General features: G+C 42.8%; 1 protein-coding gene across 13 annotated transcripts in view; it reads left to right on the forward strand.

Annotated features, from left to right (window-relative positions):
- Window positions 1-17,742, forward strand: part of SHISAL1 (shisa like 1) — a 229,477-nt gene that overhangs the window by 125,778 nt on the left and 85,957 nt on the right. For 12 of the 13 annotated variants that reach the window (XM_051772504.1, XM_051772503.1, XM_051772500.1 and 9 more), the window contains one exon: window positions 6,665-6,804. The gene's annotated coding sequence lies outside the window, so the exon portion shown is untranslated. Of the gene's footprint in view, window positions 1-99; window positions 233-6,664; window positions 6,805-17,742 lie in introns of those variants that run through there. The other variant, XM_051772502.1, reaches the window with a different exon arrangement.

Below are 17,742 nucleotides of genomic sequence, written 5' to 3' on the forward strand. Positions count from 1 at the left end.
TGGTGGTGCATCTCCCCCAACTCCTTGGGCTGCACTATGATCTCAGAGCCACCTGAAACATTCGTGACAGATTTTAAATGGCACATGCCTGAGTTTCTTTCCATAATTCCATGTGATATTGTATAATCCCTCAGTGTCATCCTTGCACTTCCACCAAATACACTTGAAGAAAACAGTTTTCTGACTCCTTATCCCATCAGTGCTCTAGAAGGGGTCTTCAATCTTCTGTCTTGTAAGAACTGAAACTTAATTACATGCCTCCTAATCTGATTAGCAAAGGTGAAGAGGGCTCTTAAAGATGGCTGGAGTGTTTTTATTGAAATCAGCAGTGTGAGACTGCAAGCTGTGTTGAGATAAAAAGCTGTACAAGGTGCAGGTGAACTCTGTGATGCACTTCCAGTCCTGGCAATGCTGACATACAAAAGGGTTCCTGTTTTCCACCTGGAGATAAGCTTAGTAACAGACACACACCTTGTCCTTATCCAGAAATGCTTCTAGAGAAGTTACTTCTCAAAAGCACCAGCATTTCCTTTAGGGAAAGAGGTTGGAAGGCACCCCCAGAGCTCATGTGGTCCAGCACCCCTGCTCAAGCAGGGGGAACTAGAGCAGGTTTCTCAGGACTGTGTTCTACTGGGGTTTTAAAACCTCCAAGGATCCTCTGGGACACAGGGTGTGACTCTTTGGGGATGGTCCTGTGCAGGGATAAGGGTTGGACTTGATGATCCTTGTGTGTCCCTTCCAACTCAGCATATTCTGTTCTACAGCATATGTTCTACAACCATTCTGGGAAATCTGTGACAGTGCTCAGTCACCCTCAGAGTAAAAAAAAAATATTTCCTTAGGTTTGAACGGGCTTTTTTCTGTTTCAGTTTAAGCCCATTGTGTTTTGATTTCCCCTTCATAATCCCTTGCCTCCTACCCCTAATTTTCACCTGGTTGCTAACACAAGGTTCTTTGTTACTTGTAAACACATTTGGGTCTCAAGTGTTCCTTGGGCTGTGGGGGACCAGGGAGTATCTCATGGACATGTTGCTCTCCTACTGAATTCAAGCAGGTTCTCACCCTACCTTTGATTTAGAAGTTGAGAAAATTCATAAATTGCAAGCAAGACACAGATGAAAGCACAAAAATTTGCATGATTTTCATGGAAGCTGCAATTTGAGGGAGCTTGCCCCGATCCCTTTCCCAAGCTGCAGTGTGGCTTCATGCTCATAAAATCCAGCCCAGTTTTGCTGAAAGTTTTATGAACTTCATTCAACCTGGGAACTAACTCAATTTTCAGCCAGATAACATAATACCTAGATAGACAGTGTGTGGGTGGGAGGATGGATATGTGGCAATGACACAGGTTTTCATATCTGTTTGGAGTGATGTTTTAGAAAACAAGAACTTTAATAATAGCTGAAAAATTGACTTTCAGGATCAATTTTGTTCAACATAGCTTGGGTAGGATGTCTGCAGCCCAAACCTGGTGGGAGTTTGTGTCTTAGATGCCACTGCCTGGAAACCAAAAGTGAATATTCAGTGCATCCACCTGCTTCTTGGCACTCCCCCATATCCACTCACTCTCCCTCAACTGCTGAAACTTCCACAATAGAAATTACACATTTTTGATCAATTTATGATAGATGATAAAATTTCACTGTCAAAGATGGTGGGGGAAAAAAAAATCAAAGTTGTTTGCCAAGGAAATAACCAGTACAGTAGTGGTTATACATATTTAACTCCCAATCAAATGTAAACTCCCTATGTAAATGCACAATCTTCATAGAGCATTTTCATTTGCTGCATGTTTTCTGTGGCTGGTACATCAAAAATCACTGGCATGTTAAAAATCAGTTAGTGTAAATTTTGTAAAAGTCCTTCATGGAACAAAATAATGTTCAGAATTACGTTCATTGTCATTAGGGCAGCTTTTCCACCATGAAATCATCTTTTTGAATGACTTGACTCCACAGACAACAGTAGTGGTTGCAATAATGAGGCTTCGTTCCTGTGCAAGAGCTGATTGGGAAGTCTGAAGACAAGGGCTCTGTAATGTTTTAAATGATTGAATTTTGAATTGCAGAAAAGGCTGTAGCTATTTTTGACTGCCACAAAACAAGCTGGTTGATTTTTTTGAGGTGCGTTATCAAATTCTTTCCACAGTTTTTACATAAGTGATATTAAACCTGTTGCATCCTGATTGAAAGGGAACTGTAACTTGTCATAATCACTGAAGGAAAAGAGGTTGTCCTTCAGGGATTGTTTTTTTTTTTAACTACAAAAAAATGTAAATTCACTTTCAGGTTTTCCTTCCCTGCAATTTCACGCAAAATGTTGGCTTTTAGCATTCTTAAAGAACCATATTTCAAGCACCCAGGAAATACCTGTTTGGGTTTTTTTCCCCTTATAAAAGATCTGCCACTGTTTTGGGGCCTTTTTTAAGGGCCTTGTTTTTGGGGCCTTGTTTTGTCATGGTAGGGGAAAAGGCAGCAATTCCTAAATAATTCAGTCCAATGGGTTCACATGAAAGCTTGAGGGAAATTAATGAGATGCACCCAAACACCTCCAGCATTCCTTCCACCTCCTGTGGCCCAGGACAAAATAAATGTGTGGGTCAAGAGCTGTGGGCACTTGGTAAGAATGATCACAGAATCCCAGGATATGCTGAGCTGGAAGGGACCCACAAGGATCATCCAGTCCAACCCTCAGCCCTGCACAGGACCATCCCCAGAGTCACCCCCTGTGCCCCAGAGGATCAGCCAAACCCTCCTGGAGCTCTGGCAGCCTTTGGGGCTGTGCCCACTGCCCTGGGGAGCCTGGGCAGTGCCAACCACCCTCCGGGGAAAGAACCTTTGCCTGAGATCCAACCTGAGCCTGCCCTGACACAGCTCCAGCCATTCCCTGGGTGCTGTCCCTGGTCCCCCCAGAGCAGAGCTCAGTCCCTGCCCCTCCTCTTCCTCTCACCCACCAAACAGGGAATGTCACTGCTCAGCACTTCCAGAGCAGGGCTCACCTCTGACTGCCTTTTGCCACCACCTGAGGAAGGATAAAACTACTCTGAGCTCACTGCAGAGCTGAGACCTTAAAGAATGGTCTGGGCACAGACTGGGACACGGGTGGTTTTCTCTAAGAAGCAACAGGGGGAAAGCTGGAGAGAGGACTGTAATTATGGCCCAGCTCTGGAGCAACCTGGTACCACCTTGAAGATGAGAAAGCTGACTCATGGTTCATTCATTCTCAGTATCTTGGGACACCTTGACTCAGACTAAGGCACTACTTAATGTGGTTTCAAACAAAGAGTGAAAATGTACATAGTTGGCAAAACAAAATGGTTTTGTGGACAGGTCAATAGCTCAGGTTAAACGGGGGCTTTTCACTGCTGAAAGTCATTTCAGACCCAGCTGTGATTGCAAACTGAAAAGGCCATTTTTGAAGCAGTGCCCTGTGCAGATGCTCTTGTTCTGCAACAGGTGTGCACATTTTGGTACTGATTAATCCCTTTCAAAAGTATACTGTACTTGCATGGAAAGAACGAGGGTGTCCAAAAAATGAGCTTGTTAAGAAACAGCTCTTGCACAAGGGCTTCTTTCCCAGCTCTTTGGCTGCAGTCCCGTGGCAGATGGGCACATGCAGCTTTACTGGGCTCTTCTGGAGGGCTGTTTGCTCTGTCTTTTCCTGTTCTGAGTGAAGCAGCAGCTCACACCCGACACACAAGAGAGTTAATTGCCAGAGTCATCCCCGGGAAGTTGCTAAGCAACATTTTTTGGGCCCTGGCATCAGCTCAGCCACTTCTGCTGCCACATGATGCTTCTGGTCCAGCAGATGCTGTGCAGTGCAGCAGGGAACTGCTCAGAAAGCTCAGCTCACTTCCTCAGCTCCCGGTGTCTAATTAAGCTCACCTAATGAAAATAACAGTTTTGCAATTCAGTTCCAGTTGCTTAAAAATTATTTTGAGTATAAAATTTATCTGTACAATAAAAGCAGTTTTTTTCAGTTAACATCCAGTCATTTCAGTTGTTTAAATTGGTCATTCCTACTTGAGATGAACTGATTGGCTTTAATGATTTTAAAGTGTTGTTGTAATAAGTGAACATAAGCACTGACATCACATGAGGCTGAAGCAGGGTGAGCACCTATCCAGTCACTGCAGCAGGAACTAAGCCTGAGGTTTTCCAATATATTACCACAGATTTTTTTTCAGCCTGGCATCCTAATCAAAACCAAGGCTGTCAGGGAACTTTCAACCTTTTGGGTAAATCAACAAGTCCTGAAATCGTTACAAACTCAGGGCTGTGTGCTCTGTCAGCCCAGCCTGATTGCAGCTCAGGAACTCTGGGCTGCATCCTCTGCTCCTGATGGAGCGTGGGCACTGTTGATCTTCCCCTCTGCCTGGGAGGTTAAAGTCCTGAACACCCTTGAGACAGCAGCAAAACCTCCTAATCAGTGATACATCTATTGTTACATCTGTTCTCAGAACAAATCACTCCAGGACTGCCAGAGGTAATAAAAGCTGCATTTTTATGGGTTAGTGTCCTGCAGTGACTCTGAGGGCTGACTGAAGACAACGGCACTTGGTGGGTTTGCTTTCTCTGTGAATTCTTTGTGCCAAGCAAAGCAAAACTCAAAGTAAAAGTGCAGCTTCTCCCCCTTGCCCTGCTCTTTTTCACCTGACTGTTTTTACAAAACTTGTAGGGATTTAAGCATTGGTCAAGTTTGGCTGAGCTTGGGCTGCTCAGAAGCTGCTGGTGGAAAGACAAAATAAGCAAGCACTCAAAAACTATGAGTAAAGAAGAGTCTTTTCCTTAGGGGACCAGCCTAAAATCTTAGTAACCCCATAGAATCCAGCCTCACATAGGTTCCCAGTCTACCAATCATACCTGGATTTCAGCCTGAGGAAAGTACCTTGAATGAACAGGTTTGCATCCAAATCCTAACCTCCCTCATTAAAATGGTTTGCTACTAATTTTTTAAAATTATTTTGCATAAACATTGATAATCCTCATTTTTTAAGTCCACAAGTTAGCAAGTTTAGCAATGTCATTGTTTCGACATGTTTGACTTTTCAACCTCTTTGAATTTTTGGATTCTCAAAAGCTTCCATGGTCAGTGCAGGGTGAATTTATGTTGACTTAGTCTTTTCTAGGTTGTTAGGAATAGTTTATGTTGCTATAGCAGTTTGGAGGCCACAGGTAGAAATGGTCACTCTAAACTTGCCCCTTTTTTTTCCATTTGATTTTACTGTGTTTCTATTCAGCTGCATCTTGAAACTATTATCTGAACAACATTCTATAATATTAAGGTAGAATTTTTTTGTGCCTTTTGATTTTCAAGCAAATCTGTACTGCCTTAGTCTGAAAATGATAATGTGTGGGAAGGGGAACCACATCTCTGGAAACCAGAATGAGAGTAAAAAGGGCAACAGTGAAAAACTTCCAGGGTCAGTCACATTTTAATGATGATTATATCAGAGTATAATACTGACCAGTATATTGTGACAAGCACACAAGGCTGCTGTGGAAGTAATTCTGGTTTTGTTTGAGTTAATGGGAGTTTTACCATTGACTTCAGTGGGATCAGGAGGTACATTTGATTTTATTTTTTTAGATATACTTACAACACTGGACACCACAGAAGACTGACAGAAAGGCAGCACACCCTGTTAGTTCTGCTGTCCTTCCTCTCTTTTTTCTCTGAGTGTTTTTTAAAGTTCAGCATAACACTTCCCAGCGAGCCTTTAATTTCTTATCTGTATTAGACAGACTTTGTGCATCTTTTCACTGCCCACATAGTAATTACAGATTTCTTTTCCTCTGAGCAGACAGTAAATACATTGTTCTTTTTCTGTGTGGATGTGGAGTCTGGAACAGCCCTGGGGTCATCCAAGATCCATGAAGGGGCAGCACTAGCAGTGTCCTTGGCTGGCAGCTAAAAGCTCTTCTGCCTCAGCCTCTTTAGTGCAGAAGTGTTTTTTGCTGGGGGGACTGGAAATGCCACGAGAAGCCTTTTCCAGAAATGTGCTGGAAGGGGCCTCACAAGAGCATCTTGTTAAAATTCCACTTTTAGCAGTGGAAATTGCTTTGCCTCAAAGGCCAGTCCCTTTCCACGTGTCATTTAGTCGTGACTGTGAGAGATGAGTTATCTCTGAGGCTATAAAAATATTTTGCCTTCTGACGTGCCATTAATTGCTGTTATTTAACAACAACGAAAAGACAAAGAAGAAAGAAAAATCAGATGATATGGCACACAGAAATTCCCAGCAAAAGGAACCCAATTGAGTTTTACCCAAGAACATTAACATTCCTGACTCCCTTCATGTCTAATGTCACAAATGGGCCCGTGAAGAACACCATCAAAATAAGTGTTTTCACCCATAAAATGACTATAGATTGGTGGTGTTTTCCCCATTAGTTGTTGCAGGGACATGCCCAAAAATGTTCTATTATTAAAGCTAATAAACAGGTTAATCCCTATCACCACAGTTCTGCTTCCACCAAATAAATGAATCTCATTTGTACTGATATTTATCCCGAGTGTTGTTCACTTTGTTTCTTTTGGCATCTGTCAAAGGCATTGCAAAAAAAAAAAACTTCAAGTAAAAATGTATCAAAACCCAGCTTATCAAAAAGGATATTGGAGAACTCACTTTTTCCCTTTGGTATTTTCTTCCCCTTCTGTTCAGGTCTGAAATAAAATGAGGATTTGCCACCTGACTGCAGAACTGGGAGCAGATGGGAATCAGTGATCTGCTCCCCTCCTCCACTGGGAATGCCACGGAAAAACTGGCTCTGGAGCATGACTTGAACATACTGACAAGAAAAGGTATTTGGTATCTTAGCAAACTCTCATTTATTTCTTCTGTGCACTGTAGGAAAACATCCTGATGATAAAGAACTTGTGGGTTTTAAGTGTCCTTCAAGGCTGCTGGAATAATTAATATATGTTTTCCATAACTTGTGGCAATGGGGGAATGTTGAACTTACCTGTAAAATTTAAGTAAATAATGACAAAAAAGAGAGGATTGATAGAAGTTTAAATTGGTTACATCCCTTTAAAAGTAGGGTCAGTTTTAGAATGCAATGATCATGGGTCAAAAAAGAAAATTTTCAAGTCAGCTTCTTAGTTGATTCCTGTAGTTTTGTACAAATAGGCAGCCTGAGGTCTGTTCCATAAAATTAACTTGGATTGATTTGAATCTCCTACTCTTTGGAAAGTTGCTGTCATCTACCTCAGTGTGTGTTTACTTAGTCCAGTCCAGCCCAACCTGCTATTTAAAGTGTTGCAAAAGTGGCTTAACTGAAGTCTTATTTTAAGTCTGTTCAAATTGAATTGAATTGCAGTCTTGTGCAGATGCACTTAAATCAATGTATAGCTGCCACATAAAATTCCACCCTTTGAATTAAGCTAGATCAACACAAGCCAGTTGTAAATCAATTTAACTGTCTCCACATGTGGATTTGCTTCAAGTCTAATGAAATTGGTTTAAAGAAACAATCCTAGTGAAACCACTACCACTTTCTTTTGCAGGCAAAGCCTATATTATATTGATTTATTTGGAACTAGAACTCCTCTGGCACTCATACTGAACAGCCAGCATAGCTCTGCAGCTGCACTGCTGAACATCAACCTGAATTCTTGGTCTTGTTATGGATTTGGATAATATATTTTCTTGCATGGAGCCATGTTTCTCCCTCAGTGAGATTTGTCTCTCCAAATTGGTTGGGATTTCTTTTGTGTTTTAGAGTAACCTGATTAATTTAATCCACACAGAGTCTTTTGGTGGTGCCAGCAGTGGCACAGGCTCCTCACATCAGCAGTCGTGTTCTTTGTCTGGCTTTTCAGTGTGATTTATGAACACAAACAAGGGAAATTTTAAATCCAGTCAGAAAAAACGGCCCTGTGTTGTTTAGCCAGGATGTTCTGGTGGGGTTTCTATTGTATCTAGGAAATTGGTGCTTCCATGAATTTATGGCTGCAGATGACAGAGGTCTTCAGTTTGTTCCTGACAGAATAACATCAGTCCCAGGGTTGTAGCTCCAACCATTTGTACTTCTGAAAATTGTGTGAAGAATAATTCATCTTTCTACATGTGTTTATCCTTTAGTGAACTGATTTTTGGTTTCCTATCCAGAATTCATGTTGTTTCTTCTACGTGTGACTCATTTTCATCAACACCTTCAAAAGGCAGCAAGAAAGGAAAAGTTCAGACTTGCATGTCCCCAGTTCCCAATGTCTTATCTGAATATCACAAATTTACACCCATAATAGACCCATACATGTAAAACCCCAGGTGTCTATGGGTTTGTATAGACTTTTTTCCCCCTAAAATATGCCCGTTATTCTAAAAAGAAAAGCTATTCTTGCTCCCTGCAGACTTTCCCTGGCTGGCAGCAGCAGACAATTACAGCTACAGCAATGCTGCTGTTAGTGTTGTGCTCATCAGTGTTGTGTGTCCTGCACACCAGTCAGAAATTCAGTAAAAATCAGCAGCAGTGTGGCCTTTCACACCCCCTTTGATCTGGAATAATTTATACATCCAACAGCAATTAATTTTGTGCATACTCATTATTTCATAACCACCGCAGGGCAGATTTCTTGGTTCATAATGAATATTTTCTGTGGTATAATGATGTGTTATTTGTCTGTGGTGGGCTCTCCCTTGTTTTCTGTAGGGACTCTAAGGGGAATTTCAGTAAAAACACGGGAAGGGAAGGAGAAAACAGATGCCAGACCCTCAGCTCACACCAGAGATGTACCAAGTCTGCCAGCCAGTGCCCTCTCAGGGCTGTTATTCCCAGCACACTGTTCTCACTATAACACTGCCACAGGCATCCAAATGCTCTGAGATTTTAGGAGGAAAATTTGGAATTTGCTTGGATTTGCTGAGGGTACTTTCCTAAAATCTGCTTGGCTACAGTTATATTTGGTAAAATATAAAAACACTGGAGGAATGTGACCAAGAGAATAACCAGACTGAGCATGTTTCATTACTGAATATGGAGGCTTGTATCCAATTTCTTGTTTGTTGGCATCACTATGGAGATTCAGATCCCTGCAGCCTCTGAAGAGACCCTCCCCTTATTTTGAGCTTTTCCTCCCTGTCTGATTTAGACCCAATTTTCCTCATCCCTTGTTCCTTGTCTTTTGACTGCGTTTTTGGCCAACCAGCTCAGTCTCTCAAATCAAAATATCCCACTGCCCTGCTTTCATCTCCTCTTCCCTATGTTTTTAGTCCCAGATCTTACTCCTTTCCCCTAGCAGGACACAGCCAACTCTCCTTATCCCACGTTTATTGCCACCTCCTCCTTCAGTCTTGTGCCCTCTGGAGTCTCTAAAAATGGCACAATTCTCAGACTACTGGTCCATGAGGCAGTGGCAAATAGTCTAGGAAATAATTTAATTTTCAGATCAAATATGTTTTCAATTCAGATGGTGACCCACAAGGAATTCAGATGGTTGAGAGGCTTTACTGAGCAGAAGCCTTAGGAACTCCTGCTTCAGAATACAATTCCATGGTTAATTTGACAATAAACTTCTTGTGACTTTTAAATATGTAGAAAGATTTTCTTTCAGTCAGCCTCAGATTTATTATCTGTTGGGTTGGCAAAACCTTCTCTGAATTCCTCAACTGTGCACTTTGAGCTCCTCTTTCATCCAAGCCCTCAATTCTATTTCTGTTCCCCCAGCCCATCTATTTTTGTGTGTGCCCCTCTGCGGGGTCCTGGCTGTCACATCCCAGCCCTCTCACGCAGTCACCCGCATTCCAGAGCATTGTCTTCCCAAAAAGCTGCTGTGTCTCCCCTGCCCCTGTTTGCAGCTCCTCCTCTCAATTCCTGCTATTGTCTTTAGTCTCTACCTGGCACTTATCCCACCGCTTCCAGGCTCCTTGGCTTTTTCTTTTGCTTTTCAAAGAACTCCCTCTCTTGTTCCTGTCAAACACAGCTCCCTCCTCGGGCAGGTTCTCCCGCAGGATCAGAGCTGAGCCTCCCTCTCTGTTCCAGCCCCAGCTCTTGCCATCCTGCCTGTTCATGCTGCTGCTCTTCACCACCAGAAGCAAAGCATCTCCCTCTATGTAAAAGCACACACTGATTTTTTTTTTTTTTAAGGGGTAAACAAGCTTTATGTCATTCTCTTCGGAGAACTGATATTCTGGACTGTTTGGGAAAACTTTTAAATTATTTTTTCCCCCCCTACAAAATCATAAAGACAAATGGAAAGCACCTTTTGTTTGGCATGTTCCCAAGTGCTGCATGCTACCCGGGATCTCAGCTACAACTGTGCAATCAGGCAGTTTTAAAGCTTGTCAAACTGCAGACAACACAGGGCCAGACAGTACAGCACAGACATAAGGCATTAGAGGAGTGGTACAGCTGTAAAACAAGAGGAGATGTGGCTAATGGGGAAAGGGCAGGGGGGGAAATGGAGGCTGGAATTCCTTCTCCGTGGTTCTTAAACAATTGTATCCAGCTGCATCCTCCGAGTGTGTTTGAATTTCTCTCATTACTCTCTGGGGTGGAAAGCTGCTCCTTCTGGTCTGTTCTCTTGGAACAGCCAAACACCCCTTTTTTTTTTCTATTCTGGGCTCTCTCTTTTCTGTGAAATCATCCACTCCAGGCAGGATGATCCCTGCAGCTGTGGAAGTCCAAAGTCATGGTGACCCAAAGTCCAAAGTCATGGGAGACATTCCAGCGAATAAACAAAGCCAGTGGGGCTTCTCGGCACACCTTTGTCTCCTCAGGACCAGTTTGGTTCCTGGGGCTCTCTCTGCTCCTTCAGCTGCCTGACTGCTGGACAGACCCAGGCAACTCTCACCACTGCCCTGCTTTGTTTATTGTGGCATTAGGGAAAAGGCTTTTTCCAGCTCAAACTCCACAGAGTGGCTGATAAAGCTGATATTTATATTTTCGGTCTGTGAGCCATAAAAAAAGTCTCTTATTACAACACATGCTCTGCCCCCCTTTCAAGGGATGACCTGCTTTCATAAAGAGCTTCAGGCTGGTGCTCATTAGCAAAATGTTGTAGGGCATCCTGGGACCTGTGGCTGTCCACCGGTATCTGAGCTAGTTTCTTAATTTTAATTATTGCTACAGTAGGAAAGGGAGCAATTCAGAGCCCTGTTTAGCACTGGGAAAGGGAGAACACATTTGCCACTTTGCCTCTAATAATTTGGATTTCTTTGAACGATAGACAGGGCGCTAACCAGAACTGCACAGGAGACCTCTATAAATGTTATTAATTTATTTTTAGTAAGTTAGGAGGGTGTTTGCAGAGAGGCAACAGAAAATATAGAGATGCTTATGTAGAATATTCACTTTTGTACTTTTCTGCAGCAGCTCAGGGACAGATGACACTCCCTGTTCTCCTCACTGGGGGAACTCAGGGTTTAAATAAGGCTTCTGTAGCTAGTTAAGATTTCTTGGCAGTTTATTACATTGGTCCTTAATTGCATTCATTTCCCTGTGGAGATTCCTTTGAGAGGGACTCTCCATTGCAGGACTGCTGGAAGATTTCCAACAATTCGCATTTTTCCCGATTAATTTCAGCCTCCAATATTGACTCCTTTAGGGACTGAAGTGATAATAAGGCTGGATTTCTGGTTTGCAGAGCTGTGTATCTGTACCACGGGGTATCAGCCAGTGTATACTATTCATTTAAGCCCCATTGCAATGTCTGCTGTGTAGATGAGCTCTCAGAGTTTTTGCTTCAGCAGCAAATGGACAGGAATAATGTGATGATGGCTTAATGCCTCTGAAGATAATGAAGGTGTCAGAGATTCTTTGGCTCACGATGTGAGAAGCTGGTGAGAGCACAAGATCTGAGTGCTGGAATTACACACGGGCTGAAACACTGAAGTTTGGAGATGGTGGAAGATAAACCCCCTTTTCACCAGTAAGCCTAAAATATCACATTGTGATCACAAGTGGTACAAATAAGTTGTCAATGGCTGTCAAAGTTTTTAACAAATCCAACGGGATTTGGATGCCAAATGAAGTGCCAAGGCATTTTCAGGCTCATCGCTGTGGCTCCTTCTGTCTGTGCCAGTTTGGAGCTGATGAGAAGAGACACCAATCCGGAGTTAAACCACAGCATGGCATCTCTGCTTCAGCTGGGGAGCACAGCATTAGGGCTTTCCTCGGTGTCACTCTCCAAAAATAACTCTCCAACTTCCCAAGTGCCTCTTACGAAAAAGAAGTTTAAGGAATAGCGTTTTGATCCCTGCGACAAACCTCCTCCAGGCTCTTCCTTGCTTTGAAATTCTTAACTGCCCTCTCATCTGGTGATGAAAGTGCCTGTGCTGTGCTACCTTAGCTCCTGGCAATTTTTGGGTAAGCAGCCCCACCCCACCAGTGTGCTCCTGGTGTTCTGAGAATTGAAAAAAAAAAAATAAATCTTTCATTTCCTCAGAAATCCTTGGATGATGTTAATAATTTACCATTTCTTATTATAGAGGGCTACTGTTCTACCCAAAAGGGCTGTTTAATCAGCCCTTTCAGCCTCAATCAGCTGAGAAATGACTGGTTTTTTCAGCTAATTCCCAGAAATAATGCCCATCCATAAAGGAGGAATTGAGCCTGACATGAATGTACTTTCTGAAATCATGATGCTGTTAGCCAGGGCTTGCTGTGCATCTGGAAATAGAGCCTGCAAAGCCAGTCAGAACACAGGAATCTGTAGTTTTTTCTCCAAGTCCCCTAAGATTTCTCTATGCTAATTTACCCTTTTGGTAGGACATATCTGGTACTTTCCATGTTATAGGTTGAAGGGTGGGGGGAAGCTTCTTTATTTTTCAGTATCAGGATCATTTTCCTCTGTAAAATTCTTGAAGAATGTCTCCAACAGAAGTGTTTAATCCCCAGAGTGTCAGTGCCTTGGCTGTGTTTCCATTCAGGGTGTTACAGATGCTCAGTCAGAGAGAACAGTTGCAGCAACACAGGAGACAAATAGAAAATTACCAAGCCACTGCAAAGCAGAAAGAAATCTGCACAAGTACAGAACCCACATAGTGGCAAAAGTACAAATAATCTCCATATTCTGGATATAAGAACTTCCAGATGTTACTTACCTGTACATCTTCAAAATATAATTCCAGCACTGTTGTGGTTTTGGCTGGTTCAGGAGTTGGGGGGGTCAGATGTACCCCCAAAGTACTAAAGCAATCACAGCAGCCATGTGTGTAATTTAATGTATAGATATAAAAAATATATTAAAAAAACAAACAAACACAAAACTCAAAAAAAACCAACCTGGAAAGGCTTATACATAATATATATTTCTATAGATCAGCAATGATCCATTTTCATCTTGATGTCAGGGCCCTGAGGGCACCACCAAGCTCTGCAACCTCCTCTCCTCCTAAATATCAATTTGGATTTAAAAACCCCATCAGTTAGCACCCCAAAACACGTATTTGAGGTGGAGGCAGGGGTGGGATATGGTGAGTAGATGTGACATCCTGGTCAGGATTTTTTCCAGCCCTCAGCAGCTTCTCTGATCATTTGGTGTTTCAGTCAAGGCAGGAGAGCAGGTACTTTACAGGGACCCAGGAAATGGAAACTCAGAAATTTGATGGGTTTTACCTGATGTCAAATTATTCCCGGCTATTATTGCTTCCTCTTAATAAGATTGCTAAATACAGCCCATCAGTACTTGTAACAGAGGCTTAGGCTTGAACTGAGACATCTGACGCTGTATATCCTCACAAAGAGACTTTACATGAAAAGATGATTCCCTTTACCATCTGGAAGTCCGATAGAAATAACAAGAAAAATAAACTTATTGTGTTGTAAACCTATTTAACCTATTAAGGCTCCTGTTGGTATGTGTCATGTGCCACGTTGTTACGTGGGTTGTTACATGATCTGAATGGTTTTGGGGAGCTCCCATTAGAAAATTGGGACAGGGAATCTCAGATCCAGAGTGGGAGAAGGTGAGAAAACAAGGGAAGGGACTGGGACTGTGAAAGAGAGGAGATGGGTCTGAGCAAAGGGGGAGCATTTGAGACTAAAATAAAAATTAAAGGTAGTGAGGTAAAGACAAAGAGAAGCTGTAGATGGGTAGGAATCCCAGTACCCCAAAGCTCAGGAACTGGTTTTATCTGTGTTTCCCTTCAGTGCTCCCCAGCAGAGCATCATCAGGTCACCCATGTGTCACACGGGGCCATTCTGCAGGAGCAGCTTGTTCTGATGCTTCCATGGAATCGCCGTCCCTGCGGGCTCTGGGGATCCAGGCAGGATGGCACAGAGGGGGGGTGTGCAGGCACTCCTTTCCAAAAGCCAACTCGGTGCTTCCCTGCAGGGCAACCATCTCTGAGGGGCACTTTGGTGCTGAGATAACAGCCAGTGTCTGCAAACAAAGGATCTGGATCGATGTGTCCACTTAGGTGTGCCTGCCAACACCTCATTAACTCCCTGCCAGGGCTGGAGGAGCAACACACCTCCTGGAACTGAGAACACCATTCAAATGCATCCTTCACGCCACTGTTTCACTCCCCTAAGAAGAGCCCTCTGGAATTAGGTACTGCTTTGCTCTCCTCCTGCACCATTTCACCTTCAACCATGCAGTAAACTTGCTATACCCATTCCAGGAGGTAATAAAGCCTGTGCTTGGAGTGGAAAAGGTTACTAGAGGCGTTAGTCACAGCCGCTGGAGAAGTTTTTATATACGAGCAGACAACTAGAAGGAACTTGGTGTGAAAACAAACAAACAAAATAATACAAGTATTTAAACTTTTTTCTGGTTTCTGCACTTTGTAACTGACTTGGAATTCCAGCTGGGCTGAAAAGTTCATGGAGAAACATGGTCTTCCCTGCTTAGCATATTTCCTTAAAAAGTCTGAGCTCTCTTCTTGCTTGTCTTTTGCCTAAACTTTTAAAAATAATTGTCTTAACACGCTGTGTTCCCTAACATAGTTTCTTTTTTTATCACTGACTGACTGCATTCCCTTTTTTTAAAGGGGAGTTTGAAAAATGTTCCAATCAGTTCCTAAAGTTTAGCCCTCACTGTTGGTTTAGAAGACAGTTAAACCATCAAAATTATTTTAATTTTTATGCAACAGGGTAAAAACTTCCTCAAGTAGTGGGGAGAGGCATAGTTTCAGAGGCTGCTTTTTTTCTGTCCTCTCAGAAACGCTGGCAGTTGCAGAATGACCTCTTTTGAAGACCTCCAGTATGCTGGATTTCACATCTCTCCAGCTGGCTACAAAGCTCTTGCCCTTGATCCATCATCAGTGTTCTCCCTTCAATGTCATTATTCCATAATATTGGTGTTTATGAGGCCTTTTGTGTTTTAAGCCACATCTTCAAGCTGGACAATTGTGTCCTCTTGAGCCTGGAAAAGGGGAAAAGGAGGCACTGTTCCCCAAGACTTTGAGTCTCTTGTGAGTTTGCACCAAATAGTGAAGTCCTCACCCTTTAGGGGTTTCAGAGGAGGGGAGGATCATCAAGGATTCCTCCTGTGGGACAGAAAACATCTAAATCAGAGGAAAGTAACTCTGCAGGGCAGTAACTCTGGCTGTTGTGGGACTGGGGACTGGCAGGGATGGCCCTTTGGTCTCACCCAGGACAGGTGGCCTTCCATTCCTGAGCCAGTGACCCCCTTAAACCAGCACGGGAGCGGGGGGGGTTATTGCTGGCTCGGGTTCTTTACTGGAAGGGAAGGTCAGAGGCCAAAATGGGACACAAGGAATGAGGGACAGGAGTTCTTTAAGGTGTTCAGGTTTTCTTCTTATCAAAACTTCAAACGCCAAGTGTGGTTCTTTAAACACAGCGTGCCTTCCCATGTCATCTTGCCTTTTTTTCCCCCTCTCTCATCTAAACTTACCTGGGTTCCTCTAAACTAACTTCAGGTACCTGGGTTAAAGAATCTATATTTGGATGAAGGTCACTTGGAGGGTCTCTTTGCAGCCAGGGGAGAAGGCCTGGCACCTCCAGTGGGTGATTCATTCCATAGGTGGGCTGCATCTCCCTCAGGAAGGATGGATTGACTCTGTAGGAAGCCTGACATGACCTTGTTTCTAATTTAAGCACGTCAGCTAAGTGTCTAACTTGTCAAGGCCTCAAGTTAGGTAGGAACAGAACTTACTATCCTTGTACCCTGTATCCTTTTAGAGCTTTATTATGTGCATGTGTTGTGAAAAGTCATCAGCACCAGCTCCTAACCCACAAAAACCATGTCAGGGTTGCTGTGACATGAACATAAAATCAAAATCTACAATAAACAAGAATAAAGAACAGATGCTTGGGATCCTCAATTTCCAGATATTTTTTATATACAAAGAACATTGTCAGGATAAAGCAGAACAAGTTTAATAGAATGGAGCATGGATTATATCCCTTAAAATCCCCATTTTTGCACTATACAGCCAACAACACAGGACTTGCCATAATATGGGGCTAATCTTTCTTCGTTTTCTAAGTGCAGGAAGGAGGAACCATAAGGACTTTATTTTCCAAACTATTGTTATATCTGTTTCTATTGGAATTCTTGTCTGATTTAGTAACCAAGCTAATTTTGTACACAATAAAATGTTGTCATGATGACTTAATTTTGCATTTTCCTAGGAAAGAAAAAGCAGATGCATAAATGAGGTTTCCTGTAAGCCATCTAAGGGAATGTGATTCTTAAAAATGAGCACTTAACAATTCTTACTTGTAAGACAGAGTAACCTCAGCTCTCCTTTTGGAAGAATGCAAGAATTTACAACATTGTTTCTACCACAAGCGGCAGAACTCTAGAAAGTGTTGTTATGAATTTTAATTTTCTCCTCAAGAATTTCCTTAGAGGAACAAGAACAGTTTTAGGTTCTCAATTTTGGCAATATCCACACAAATACTGTGAGAGTTAAATGCAGTTTCTCAAGATTTTTACCAATTCAGTTTTCTTTTGGTGAAGGGATGATTCATGTGTACTTTGTGCACTGTTTTCAGAGGTGGTTTACCCAAAAGGGATTTTTTTCAGTGAGGCTTTCATGCTTCTTTTGTCTGGGATGTTCAAGTACCATCATTTTGCACATGAGAAGACTCCTGTTTAAGCACCCTCAGATTTACACACTGAGGTCCATCTCTATTTCTCTCACTGATTATTGGCCATTTCTCTTGAGATTGTCACAAAGCACCAACTGCACAGCTCTTCATCTAAACACTAGTGGTCACACCATCACAATTGTCTGGGAGGACCATGTTAGGCTTCACTCCAGTCCCTCCAAAATAAAATTTTTTAATGTGCAGGAGTGACATTTCACCCCAGAAGTAACTTGTCATGAAATGGGGCACAGCCCCAGTTTGACAGTGGGCACCAACACACGATGAGGAGGTCTCAGGCTTGGCTGTTCATTGCATTTGTTGATTTATATCAGAGCAGTGGTGTAAATAGATAGTGGTGTAAACCAGACAGCTATTTAATTCAGGTACCTGAACTAGGTATTTAATTCAGACACCTGTCTCTCTGCTACAAGCAGTGTGGTTTCCTTAGCCTGGCTCTTCACGTGGGCACTTGGTGCACAGCCAAGGCTGTCAACAGAAAACCCTCTCCCAGAAAGCCAGGAAACCCAGGAGCAGTTCTGATTGCCCCAGAGCTGCTTGTGGACCTTCCTTCCCTCCCAGCAGCCAGCTCTCAGTCACACACAAAGCTGTGACAGAAAGAGTGAACAGTGTTTTTATCCATTAAATCACAAAGGCAGCTGAGGGAGCCAGAAATGCTTGGCCAGCTGTGAGTACGGCCGGGAGGATGATGATGATGATGATGATGATGATGATGATGATG

Source organism: Manacus candei, unplaced genomic scaffold (assembly GCF_025592945.1).
Source record: "Manacus candei isolate 608988 ecotype Guabito, Panama unplaced genomic scaffold, ASM2559294v1 h1tg000153l, whole genome shotgun sequence".
Lineage (NCBI taxonomy): Eukaryota > Metazoa > Chordata > Aves > Passeriformes > Pipridae > Manacus > Manacus candei.